Genomic DNA, 13,222 nt, shown 5'->3' with positions numbered 1-13,222 from the left:
CGTGTCAGTCGTCCCGCAGCCACGGGAAGTGGGACACAAACATGCTGCAATGCTTTCAAGACGTTAGGATTTGTTTGTGCAACATCCAAGAAGAGTACTTGTGGCTTGAATGTGAACTGTACGTGCCCGCCCCCTTTCCTCTGTAGTGCATGAGTTCCTCCCGGCATGCCCTTCGTCATTGTTCTGTCATCTTGTATTTAAAGGGTTGTATTTCTGCTGCTGAAAATAAGCAACGGTTTTCTCACAACGCCCTTTGTTCCCGACGGAGCCCTTGTCTGTCATGAAATTCTTCAAAACCTCAAGCTAGAAGAAGAAGAAGAAGACGACAAATATGAAGCGTTTCCGCAACGACATGCCATGAGACAATCGATAACGATTTCCATAGGATCCCCGCGGTTGCCTGGCAACCGTCAGCTTTGCGCAGTGGCAGTATCGTAGTGTGAGCCTTTGTGAGCCTGTGAGGCTGGTATCGCTCTAGGTTGAGCCTAGGGGGTTAAGGCCAAGCAGCAGCTGAGCTGGGTGGGATCCGGCAGCAACGTTCTCTCTCTCTGCTCTCTCCTCTCCTCTCCCCTCCCCCTTTCTCTTGCTCTGCCTCCTTGGCCTCTTGGCTGGAAGTGGGTACACGTGGCCTGCCCGCGGTGCTTGCTTTCTTCCTCGAGACTCGGAAGCGCTATCCACTCCCTCTCTCTCTCGCTCTCTCTCTCTCCCTCTTTCTCCGCCTCCTTGGCCTCTTGGCTGGGAGTAGGTACACGTGGCCTGCCCGCGGTGCTTGCTTCCCACCTCGAGACTCAGAAGCACTATCCGCTCCCTCTCTCTCTCGCTCTCTCTGCCTCCTTGGCCTCTTGGCTGGGAGCAGGTACACGTGGCCTGCCCGCGGTGCTTGCTTTCTTCCTTGAGACCCGGAAGCACTTTCCGCTCTCCTCTCTCTCTCTCCTCCTGCGCCTCCACCTAGCTGGGCTTTGCCCACAAGGACAAAGGCCAGGGCTCCCTCGCTGCTCCTTTAGCTCTTTTTTGCTCTCTCTCTTTCCCTCCTTTTTTTTTCCCTCTTTCTCCCTCAGAGATGGCAGACAAGAGGACACTGATCCGGTTCCACTGGACAAAGAAGACAGAGCCGATGCCGACTGCAAAGGCCTTCTTTATGACCTTCCTGCGAGGGATCTTGCAGTTGGTGGCCGGAGATCTCTACTGCCTCCAGGACAACAACGCAGAGAGATACATGGAGGCCTACATGGCTACGGACGCATCGTACGAAAAGGCAACGAGACTGATCAGGGAGAAAGGTAAGCACCCTGGTTTCTCTGATTTCAGGCCGGAGCCTATGAGGAAGACGAATCAGAGGACCATTACGGTTTGCACATACAATCCCTACGTACCAGCGGAACGGGTAACAGCGTACCTAAGGAGGTATGTAACCGTGGTGGGAAAACCGACAGAGGTCAGGGACGAAGGCGTCTGGTACGGCAAACGCCAGTACCGAGTCCTCCTGAAAGAGGACCCAGAAGGCGTCGACGGCTTCCAGCACCCCCCGGCTCGCTTCAACATCGGAGCCGACAGGGGGTACCTCTACTACCCCAGGATGCCGGATTTTTGCAGCAAGTGCAGACAGTCCGGCCACAAGACAAACACATGCGACATCGTCAGATGTCACAACTGCAATGAGGACGGGCACCTGGCAAAAACCTGCCGGGCAGCCAAAAAGTGCGACGGATGCGGCGCCGAGGGACACCTCCTTCGCCAATGCAAGGTAAGCAAACCTTCGTTTGCGCAGGTGGTGGAAGCCGGCAGGCAGAAACCGGTCTCCAGACAAAGGGAGAGGGCTGAGAACAAAGAACCCGCACCTCCCCCGCTGAGAACCGAAACTGCCGAGGCCACACCCCCAGCCGCATCGGTGCCACAAGATGGCCGCCAGGAAGAGGGACAAGATGGCCGACCGGAGGAAGGGCCCTGCATAACTCCCAGCAAAAAGGGAAAGCGAAAGCGGGAGAAGAGACCCAGGGCGGATCCACCTTCGGAAGGACATAAAAAGAGAGTGGTAAGGGAAAACCGTTTCCTCGTCCTAGAGGAAACGGAACTTTCTTCCCTCGAGGCCCAGGAACAACCGGAGGAGGCGCTTCAGGAAATGGAAACCCTCCCCCCCGAGGCCCAGGAAACGGAACCCCCCTCCCCCGAGTCCCACGGACAAAAGGAGGAGGCAGCCCAGGAAGAGGTAACCCCCTCCCCCGAGGCCCAGGGACAACAGGAAGGGGCAGCACAGGAAGTCGGAACCCCCTCCCCCGAGGCCCAGGAACAACAGGTAGAGGCAGCCCAGGAATTGGAGCCCCCCTCCCCCGAGGCCCAGGAGAAATTGGAGGCCCCCGAAACTCCCGGAAAAAGGGAAGAAAGGAGCCTTCCCGAAGCGGTGGCGGAGAGTATCCTCGAGGACGACGAGGATTATTTCGAAGCCGCCCTGGAGCCCGGACTAATGGTAGGGCTGGACCTGTCCAGCATGTTTACTTTTCAGTCCCCAGCGAAACCTGGAGGGAGCCCAGCATATTCCCCCCAGGACCCGAATGAGAGGAGTTACATCTAGGCTAAACAGTGCCAAGATGTAGACTCCCAAGTTTCTACTGTAAGTACAGAGAGGAGGTTTAACTTTCACTAGTTTTAATCATGACTGTGAAACTAACCTTCCTAACAACCAACGTGAGAGGGCTGAGAGACCCGGTGAAAAGACGGGGAGTCTTTCATGATCTGGCCTCAAAGTCTTTCTCAGTTTGTTTCTTACAGGAGGTCCACCTGAAGGATGAAAGCGACAAGCTGACATTCACCAGGGAATGGACGAAGGGAGAATCATGCTGGAGCGTAGGAGGGGTCCACTCTTCCGGAGTGGGAATCCTCCTCCTCAAAAACTGGAGGCCGATCACGATGCTCTGCGTGGACGTAAAGATCCTGTCCAAGCTCCTGACCGGCAGACTGAGAACCGCCCTCCCCCACATCATCCACAGCGACCAGACGTGTGGGGTGGAGGGGCGATCCGTCAGCTGGAACTTCCAGCTGACCAGAGACGCCATCGCCTGGGCCGAGGACCGGAACGTGCCCATGATGGTGGTCAGCCTGGACCAGGAGAAAGCCTTCGACAGAGTGAACCACAGCTATCTGTTCAGGGTGCTGGAACGCTTCGGTTTCGGAGAGAGTTTCAGCCGCTGGATTCAGATTCTGTACTCTGACGTGGGCAGCAGAGTGAACGTGAACGGAAACCTGGGGGATTTCATTCCCCAGGAATCCGGAGTACGACAGGGCTGCCCCCTTTCACCCCTTCTCTATGTTCTCTTCACAGAGACCTAAGCAGAGGTGGTGAGACGGGACCCCGTCATCGACGGCCTGGAGATACCGGGAGGCGCGGGGGAAACCCTGAAGATCTCCCAGTACGCCGACGACACAACGCTGTTCCTGAGGTCGGACAGGGGGTTGAGGAGGGCCCTGCAGGTCATGGAGCAATACTCCAGAGCCTCGGGGTCGAAGCTCAACCACCGAAAGAGCAAACTGAAGTTCTTTGGGCCCTGGAAGCACAGGACGACGGCGCCGGAGGGTCTCGAGCTCTGCACGGAGCCCCTCAGAATACTTGGGGTTTCCTTCCAGAGCCGGGACAACGAGACCAACAACTGGACTGAGAGGATCGCCAAGATGAACACGAAGCTGGGTCTATGGAAAACGCGGTCGCTGTCCTACACGGGGAAAGTGATGGTGTTGAAAGCAGACGTCCTGCCGGCTTTGGTTTACCTGGAGGTGGTGTACCCGCTGCCGGCCAGACTCAGACGAGCGCTGCAAGGGATGATCTTCGGCTTCGTCTGGGGCGGCAGGTACGAGTGCATCACGAGGAACCGGATGTGTCAGCCGGTCGAGGAAGGGGGTCGAGATGTCCCACATTTCCCCCTGAAACTCGACTGCATCTTCTTCTGCAACCTCTGTCGGGCGCTGCGGGAGCCCATCGGCCACAAGTACCAGTACTTTGTCAGGCTGTGGCTCTCCATCCCGATGAGGCACTTGGTCCAGTGGTCAAACACTTGGCCCAAGGCAGAGAGGCGACCAGAGCTCTACACCCACGCTGTCAAGTGGAGCAGGAGGTACGAGGCCACGAGACAGCCAGAGCTCTGCACCAACCACAGAGCTCTGTACAAAGAGGTGAGGGGGCATCTGGTCGAAAGAACTGGACAACGAACTGAAGGACCTCAACTGGATGGCCGTACACAAGAGACTGGCTACCAGAGAGGTCCTCTACAGACACTCGATCTCCAGGAATCCGCATTGCCCCCGGGACACGTGTTTCGTCGAGGAGACTCAGGAGCACGTTTTCTGGAGCTGCCCCTTCTCCAAGGCGGTGTGGGGCAGAATGGACAACATAATGCAACTCCTGGAAACGAATGCGGTGCTCAGCTACCAGTACATTCTGCTGGGGCTGGCACCTACCGGACTGGACAGGGGGACGCAGTTCCTGATGTGGCTGCTGCTGTCCCTCACAAAGAAAGGCCTGTGGGACGCGAGGAACAATCTCATCCGGCACAACAACAAGTGGGGAGCGAGGGACCTGGAAGAGAGGATCCTGGCGGACCTCAGGAGGAGGATGAAGCACGACGTTGCTAAATGGGGTTTCTCCACGGCAAAGGAGCGCTGGAAAGGCCTATGGACCCTGTACAGGGATTAATGGTTTACAGCAAGCGGTAGGGTTTGGAGGGACTCTCATAATAGCGCAAATCCGCCCACCCTTGCAAGGATTGATAACGGACAATCACCGCCGTTCCGCCGATGTTTTAATTTTGTGGAGTGTTATCGTGTGAGATGTTTCCTTTTGAGATGTGTTTTTTTTCGGAATAAAGTATATTTTATAAGAAAAAAAAAAAGATTGTACCATAAAGATTTCCATGGAGAGGACTATGGTTTCCTGCAGGACTATGCCGGTAGGAGGACCAGGTTCCACAACTTCAAGGGGCTGTGTCGAGGTGATCCACAGTACTGTCAGGACCAGCCGTGGCAGTTTTAGGATTCCCATTCTGGAACATAGATGAGGCACATGGTACAGTTCCACTATAATTTTGAATATATTTTCCTAGCATACTAACCACCGTTCGGTTTGCCCTTTCTGCCTGGCCCGAGGATTGAGGGTGGTAGGAGATATGCAACTGGATCTTGACCCCAAGCATATTCCACAGGGTTGCCATTACTGTAGCTGTGAAATGGGTTCCCCGATCCGAGTCCACGGTCAGGGGGAATCCCCATCGACTGAACACATGGTTCACCAACAGCACTGCAGTTGTCTCTGCCGTGTCGTTGGGTGCTGGGAGGCACTCAATCCATTTTGTGAATGCACACGTAACAGTGAGGAAATATTTGTTCCCTCTGGATGACCTCACCAGTGGCCCCACCCAATCCATTTGAAGATTGGACCAGGTGAATGTCATGCCCTTTTTCTGGAGTGGTGCACGGTGCAAGGGCCGTGATGGTTGGAACTGGCTACACGTCAGACACCCCTTTACATACGCGGCGATGTCTTGGCCCATGTGAGGCCAGAATGCCACCTGCTGGATAGTGTCGTATGTAGCCTTGATTCCCCGGTGACCCCCACAGGGTTCGTCATGAGCGTGTTGGATCATGACCCCCCGATGACAGTGGGGAACTACCCACTTTGGGACACCTTGTGCAACTGGTACACAAACCAACAACCCCTTTATAATTTTTAGGTTGTCTTTCACCTCTGCCAGCTCCTTCAGCTCCAGAGACTGGCTCAGCACCTGCTCCGAAAGAGGTTGACGCACTGGGTCAGCGATATGCTGATACATTTGCCCAATTGCTGGGTCCTGTTTCTGCATTTCCGCAAGATCGGTGTTAAAACCCTGTGACCCAAGCACTACAGATTGAGGGTCAGCTCCGACATCCTGTCTAGCCCTGCTTCGGGTGACCGTCTTGACCTCAGCCACGAATTCTGGGGGTAGCCATTCCTGCTGGAACTGCCAGGGTTCACCCTCTAAGGCGCCAGATTTGGCCAACCGGTCGGCCTCATCATTCCCGTCTTTGTCGGGTCCCTTCACCTGGAAGTGTCCCTTCACCTTCCTCCAGTAAACCATCATTCCAGCCTCGGTCGTGAGCTTGTCACTGGCCAGGAACAACTCTTTGTTCTTTACTTCCTTGCCCCGGGCATTTTTCATGCCGTTACCCTTCCAATACGGAACGTGAGACACGAAGCTATGTCGGGCGTAGTTCGAGTCACTACAGATGACAAACTGTTTAAGGCCATGTGTCAGGGCCTGCTGGAGGGTGATCAGCACCCCAGCTACTTCCGCATACTGACTAGTCTTTGGTCCTAGCTTATAGCGGGTCGGCCCACAGGGAGTATTGTCTTGCCAGACTACTCCTACCCCTGCTAGCACCTGCTGTTCGTGGCGAAAAGAGCAACCGTCAACATAGGCCATGGGTAAGCCCTGGCCCACGTTTTCATCGTAGTACCAATGATTGTTCGGTAGCTCAGCAGCGGGAATTGTTTCTGGAGCTTCCATGTCAGTGTCACAGCCATGACACACTTGGCCCAAAGCCAGGCCCTGTCCCAGGTACATTTTCTTGCTCTGTGCATAACGTACCTCTATCTCATAGCCTTGTAGGGCCATCATTCATGCCACAATCCTGCTATTTGACACCCTGCCCGCTTTCAGTCTCTGGCTATACAGGAATGTCACAGGTTGGTGGCAAGTTTCGATGATGATCTTTTGTCCCCCAACATAACTACGGAAGTGTTCTACCGACCAGACCGTAGACAACAGGGCCTTCTCGCAGTCCAAGAACTTTTGCTCCACTGGGCTCAGGGCTCGACTGGCATATGCCACCACCCTTCGCTCTTGGTTATATTCCTGACTCAGAGCAGCCCCAAGGCAGTGCTCTGAGAACCCTGCTTCAAGGTAGAAGACCTTATTTTTGTCAGGGTAGGCCAAGCTCGGCGCACTACCGAGTCTGCGCTTCAGCTCCATCACAGCCTGTTCTGGGGAAGGCCCCCACTCAAAGGGCACGTCTTTCTGCAACAGCTTGTGGAGGGGCCTTGCTATTTCAGCGTAATCCTCAATGAACTGCTGGGAATAATTACATACTCCCAGAAAGCTGCGCAGTTCAGACAGGTTAGTGGGCGACTTCATATTCTGGATAGCTTGGACTCTGCTGGACTGTGGCTGTATGCCTTGGGCTCCAACCAACAGTCCCACGTACTCCACTTGGGTCCTACACCACTGTCCCTTAGCCAGGGACAGTTTGGCCCCTGCACAGGAGAGCTGGGTCAACACATGCCTGATCTCGGCCATGTGTTCTTCCCAGGTCTGACTCCGCATCAGAATATTGTCCACATAGACCAGGTTGCCCCTGGCGGCTGCATCACTCATGGCTTTGTGCAGAAATATGTTGAACTCCGATGGGGAGTTGGAATACCCAAAGGGGCATCGATTCCAGGTGAACTGCCTGTTTCCAAAGGAAAAGGCCAGTTTGTACTGGTCTGTTGGTTCTACCTTAAGGGTCCAGAACGCATTGGCCACATCCACTGTGGTGAAATATTTCGCTGTTGTCACCTTGGCTAACTCTTGATCTAGGTAGATCATTGGCCATCGTGACAAAGGAACCTGTTTATTCAGCTGCCGGTAGTCAATGGTCAGACGCCATTTACCACTGGGTGTCAGCACCGGCCACAGTGGGGAGTTATAAGTGGAGTTACACTCCCTTATGATCTGACGCTCTAGTAGAGCATCCAACGTCTGCTTTATGGACTCGTATGCCGTGAGGGGAATGCGATACTGCCTGACATAGGTTGGGCGGGCACCAGGGGCCGTGGGAATGCGCACTGTGTTCAAATCCGTCACCCCGCAGTCATAGGCGTCCCGTGCAAACACTTCCCGGAAATCCTGGAAATTCTGACGCAGCTGCTGACGCTGGCTTTCCATTTCCAGGGCATCTGCCTTACCAACCTGTTCCTGTACCTGCTCTAGGAACCCCGCTTTTGACGGCATGGCGGTATCCTGGGTCGCACTCTCGGCTGAGTGGTCCATCGGAACACCTGCGTGTACTGTGTACACAACCATCTCATCCTTATCGCTAAGGTCCACCCTGCACACCTCCTGGTTGCAGAATCCCTCTATTGGCATAATTGCAATCATCCGCCGAGGGTAGGTGTAGTACACCTGCTCGGTTCCCCCCTCCCTGGCCAAGGGACCAGGGAGCTGCCCCAGTACTGGGATGGCCAGTTCGAAATCATAGAAACCATTGTCAATTACCAGTCCCATGTCAGTGCGAGCAGGGATTTTGACATCTTGTTTTGCTATGTTCTGCACCAACAGGCAGGTGGCTCGGCCATTCCGTTCCAGTCTGGGGGGTACAACAGACTGCTAGGTTCAGTCTGATAAACTGAGCTGATGGTTGGAAGAAAACCATCTCAGCGTCCATTCTCTGTCCCTTCTTTAGGCGTACCGGAAACCCTGCTGTTGACGCAGGAACGATCAGGTCCGATTCGTTTACTACCTGGTAGGCCTGAGGAATCGTCTGACCTGACCGAATGTTCTCGGGGTCGCCGCTTAGAGAGTGGGCATCTGGGTCCACCCGTGTCCACAGCACACTGTTTACTGTGTCCAGCTGGGCGCCCAGTCGAACCAATAGGTCTGCACCAATACAGACCGAATGGGTCAGCTGAGGTGCTACCTGGAAGTAGTGAGCAAACTTCCTTTTTCCGATGGAGATGGAAGCTACACAGCTTCCTTTGCTCCAAATGGACCTATGAGGTGGGGGTGCCCACCACAGAACCTGTGACTGCGTCACCAGGGTCACCTGACAGCTTCGCGACAGGTCCTCGAACAGACCTTCACTGATTATGGACTTCTCAGAGCTGAGGCTAAGAATTACATCATCAACCTGCACTTCTGCCACCTGGACCCCCTCCCACCACCATGGGGCGGTAGTCCTGGACCCCCTGAGGTACCAGGGTGCACAGAAAGGACTCCCATTCATTACCGGACAGGGAGATCCACTCTTCTTCAGGGATGAAAAGGGGGTGTGCTTTACCTGGCGGGTCAAGCAGCTGCTCGGAGCACTGCTCCTGTAGTTGGGAGACCGTGGGAGTGCTGGCCTGGGCAGGACTTCCCTGTAGTTTTGGAAAGCAAGAAGAGACATTTATTCTCGTCCAGAGGAACCAGGAGGAACCTCCAACTCAGCTATAGTGTTCAGTGGGCACTGTGTGATCACAGCATAACCACTGAATCCCCCTTTTTGCTGTGCAACAGGCTTAGGGTTTTTGACCTGAACCCACAATTTTCCACGCTGGCAGTCCACCAGAGGCTCCAGCCTGTCAAGCAGGTCTTGGCCAATGAGTAGTGGCTCTGTTTTAAACCTAGAGATGTAAACAGGATGCACCACATTCATTGGCCCGAACCTAAGTGCCACCCACACTCGGTGTGTGATCCTGGCATGATCCTGGGTATAGCTGGAAATATCTATCTTACACGGTTCTACCTTAAGTCTGATGCCTTTTCCTTTCGCTACTCGTTTGAGCTCGCTGAGTAGATCGGCTGACATCAAACTAATTTCAGCCCCAGTGTCAATCAGTGCTTCTCTATCTAAGACGTTTTCAAGAGAAACCTTGATATCAATACGCCTTGCTTTGCCTTTCTGGCTGAGATTCCCTAAGAATTGTTGGAAGCCTGCCTTTTCTTTGACTTCAGGGGCGGGGTCAGCGCCCAACTCAGAGTCACAGCCTTCTTCCAGGCAGGAACCCTCCCACCCAATCAGATAGACTGAGGGAGGGGCTTGGGACGGATCCCCGCCTCCTCCAGTGGTCCCCCTAAGCTCATTCACACTTCCGGCATTCGGTGCGGAAGGTTTACCCTGTCCTGATCTCTCAGGCAGGGCTTGTTCAAGCCTGGCCAGGCGGGCTGCAGTCGACTCCCTTCGTCCAGTCTTATGATAGGCTCTGCCTGAGCCCTTGCCTTCCCCGTAGCGCTCACGGCGGCTCTGACGTTTAGTGCGGTCCTGCCTGCCTATTTTGCGCCGGGCTTAGCGAGCTCAGGAACCTCAGCTGCCTCGAGCTGAGGCGAGTTGTCAACCCTGCTGGCTTTAGTGGCGAACACGGCCGTTTTAGCAGGTTTTCGCTCTGAGAAAGCAGAGACTTCAGCTCCCCAGGCTTTTTGAGCCAACCTTCTAATGTCAGCCATTTTCATCACTTTTGCATCAGTGTGCATCACAATCATTTTCCTGACTGAGGGATGCAGATTAGCAATGAATAAACCTTTGAAATTCACGTTCTCTTCGCAACCCTCTTCATTCCGCCCTGCAAAATAAGTGCGCCTAAGCCTCTGATAATAGTCACGAGGGGCTTCAGCTTTTTCGTGCTTAATATGGTGCACAGCGGCCACGGCAGCTATGGGATCGATAAAAGCCGAAAATTCTCCTATCATTGCCTGACACAGCTCCTCAAAGCTATTACAGACCTCCGGTCCTTGTCTAGACATCCACTCGTGGACCGCTCGGCTGGTAGTTTTCCTTACTTACATAGCCTTTTCCTGTTCGGACGCTTCGGGCATAAACTGCAAAGTATATCTCAGCTCATCGATGTAGGTCTCCACATTATTCCCTGACACTGACGGGTCAAACCTTTCTACATCTTTGGCTAACTGCCTCAGGGAGTGGAGGTTAATTTTTACGGTTTCTCCGCGGGCAGGGAGACGGCCGTGATCAGGAGCAGGGGGTCTATGCCTGAATTGACTCGCCCTTGCGTTTCGCGCAGGACTTGGCGATCTCCCCCATGCCGATCCGACCACAGACCCTGGCCGGGAGAAACCTCCTCCCGGCGCGCTGGGTGAGCACTCCGGGCTGCTAGGTGGGCTGGCATGCAAGTGGGATCTAGTCTATTTTGCTTCCAGTACGGCAGCATCTGACTCCTTTTGCCTTTCCTGGCTGAGCTCATTTAAACTCTCAATTTCTTTTTCTTTTTCTTTCAAGCTCGCTTCCAGGTCTCTCCTAGCTACCTCAGCCGCAGTTTCTCTAGCAGACAAGTCATCTAATTTACCTAAAACTTCCCTGAGTCAGTCTTCACTTTCCTCATTTTTCACTCTCTTTTCTCTGATTATATCCAACAACTCAACTCGCTCCGCCTTATATCTTTCTAGCGTTCCCTGAAGCTTTTGAAACTTTGTCAGCTCGGACAAAGACAGTTCCAGCTGTTTAGCTAGATTTAAGGTGAAACTCGATAGGACCAGAACTGCGTTCACAGACCCTCCTATGTTAAGCTGGTTCGCTACCTTAGCTACTAAATCTACTTGCAGCTTCTCAATATCATCAAAGTTCAACTTTTCGATACCACTCCAGTAACCAGGATTGTCGTCGCTAGAAATAGTACTTATAAGCGACTCCACTTCAGACATTTTAGCAGCCATTGTCATTACGTCAGAGAAACTTTAAGAGTATTACTTTTTTTATTCTTTTTCCAAAATACAGTATGGAATCTAGACACCCGAGCAGATGGATTTCCAATCAGCACACGTTACACTAAACGCTAGAAAACAGGGGGATTTCTTTACGCAGTTATCAGCACACCCGGTATTCGCGTATAGAAGCCGCGGTGCTGTGCTGAACTTGAACTCACAGCAACATCAGTTATTCTGTGCGACTGATTCTCATTTCATTCTAAACTCGCCCACCCAGGGACGCCATTAAATGTAATGGTTTGATGGGTTTACTGAGACAATTATTAATTGTAGCAGTAATCACGAGGTTGTTCGTTGGGGCTTTTAGAAAATCAATCGTCAGAACAACTAACAACGCACACACAGGGGTTCAATACACTAGATACATTTATTAATATAAATTGTGCACTAAACATATACTAGTCTGCCTGGATACGAGTGGCAGACCTTACTGTGAGGGTTATCAATATACAAGGTATATAATCCCAAAGAGATGAAAACACAAAGAGATACACAACAGAGAATATATGTCAATATATATCGTTCGGTTACCAAATCGCTAATCAGTGTTATTACCCACTGTTACTCTAAACTCGGAAGTAAATACATTACTCATGAATTAAATTGATAATAACTTGTGTTGAGGTACAATTGAATTCTCGAGACGGAATGTAGAACATGGGGTATACTTATCCACTGTGTATGGATTTGGAATTTCCCGGCACGAACACCAAACCAGCTGACAGGCTCTGTTGCAGCCTCTGTTCCAGCGGTTGTCCAATGGGCGTTGTCCCGGCGTCCTCTGGCTACCGGCCAACCAGTCAAGGTGCAGCTCGAAGTAGGACGGGCGGAGGAATCTGACTGCGGCGCGCAGGGCAGTCGTTGCTCCGAGGGGATCTACCAGCAGTCCGGCTGGCTGGTAGAAAGTCTCTATGCACAGAGTGTGACCGCGAGTCCTCACAAGTCACTCTTGTGCCTGGGAAGAAGCTGGTTCGTTCCCGGTCCAGCACTGCTTCTGAATAAGCTATTCAGGTTGTCGACGAGGGTCCAACTGTAGGGTCCAACTGTCCAACACAAACACAATCTGTGGCGTTTAGCGTGACATAGTCTTGCAGGCATCGTGCTGTCTCACTGCAATACTATACCGCTGGAGGAAACAGTCCATCTGGCCATGAAACTCATTTGAACGTCTAGCTACAGCAACTAACAATATCATGATTTATTCAGGATGTGTGGAATCAGCACGTCCCGGAGACAGCTTCCGAAATCGTGAGCATTCTCTGGTGGTGTCCTGCAGGGCGCCTGTGGGCGTGTGTTGGTGGTATAGTGGTGAGCATAGCTGTCTTCCAAGCAGTTGACCCGGGTTCGATTCCCGGCCATTGGTTTCAAATGCTGTCATGAGCCTTGGATTGTGACTAGCAAAGCGAAGCCTTTTGAAAGAGCTAAAGCACTGCAAAACGGAATTGAAGGAGAATCTTACAGGGGATTCTGAGCGGTGTCTGCATACACGCAGTCCGATACGGGTGCTGAAAGCTTGAGCTGCTCTCAATGTCATGCTGCCTTTCCCCGGAGTAAATCTGTTACATTGAAAGAATGCTTCTCGCAGGTTCAAAAAGGGACCCTTGTTAATTAGAGAAATCAATGATTTCGAATGAATTCTGTATGCGTTAAAGGACAGCTATACACAGAAAACATGCAGGACACTGCTCATGATTTTTCCCGAGCCGAAACACAGTGCGTTTTTCCAAGCCATTTGACAAAGCCCACCC

Source organism: Lepisosteus platostomus, unplaced genomic scaffold, assembly GCF_059453375.1.
Source record: "Lepisosteus platostomus isolate fLepPlt1 unplaced genomic scaffold, fLepPlt1.hap1 Scaffold_54_H1, whole genome shotgun sequence".
Lineage (NCBI taxonomy): Eukaryota > Metazoa > Chordata > Actinopteri > Semionotiformes > Lepisosteidae > Lepisosteus > Lepisosteus platostomus.
The sequence above is the reverse complement of the archived record's forward strand: the minus strand, read 5'-3'. Positions refer to the sequence as shown.